Below are 512 nucleotides of genomic sequence, written 5' to 3' on the forward strand. Positions count from 1 at the left end.
CTCCGTGCACCGTTTCCCTTGACTATCTCATTCCGCTTCTCCACAGAGATTAATGCTAGTCATCATGACTTGCAAAATCAAATCCTAATCCTAAAGCCTCATAAATCCAATGCTAATCCTCATAATTAATGCAAATCTAATCCTGTTGCTGTTGCAAATCAAATCCTAAAACCCTATAAATCTAATGCTAATCCTCATGACTTGCAAATCTAATCGTCCCCCTAACGCCTTGTAAACCTAGTCCTAATGCCTTACAAACCACGATTACATGATCTAATTCCTCTTAAACCATATGCCACTTGACAACCCATCTTCCCCAACGACCACAGAACTACTACTGTGGTTGTTCATTTATTGTTCATCTGTAAGACACAAGCTGTAATTTCCTTTTATACTTTAACTGTTGTAAAGATTTCCACATTACCCTTTGGGAATGGGGGAATACGAGCCTATTTTATATGGGTTTATGGACGTGATTAAGAGTAATTAAGAAGGGGTGGGTTAGTTTCCTC

At 38.7% G+C, this 512-nt stretch overlaps 1 long non-coding RNA gene across 1 annotated transcript in view; it reads left to right on the forward strand.

Annotated features, from left to right (window-relative positions):
* LOC119582188 overlaps positions 1 to 512 on the forward strand; it is a 7,867-nt gene that overhangs the window by 3,790 nt on the left and 3,565 nt on the right. The gene's annotated exons all lie outside the window — the stretch shown is intronic.

This window comes from Penaeus monodon, chromosome 15 (genome assembly GCF_015228065.2).
Source record: "Penaeus monodon isolate SGIC_2016 chromosome 15, NSTDA_Pmon_1, whole genome shotgun sequence".
Classification (NCBI taxonomy): Eukaryota; Metazoa; Arthropoda; class Malacostraca; order Decapoda; family Penaeidae; genus Penaeus; species Penaeus monodon.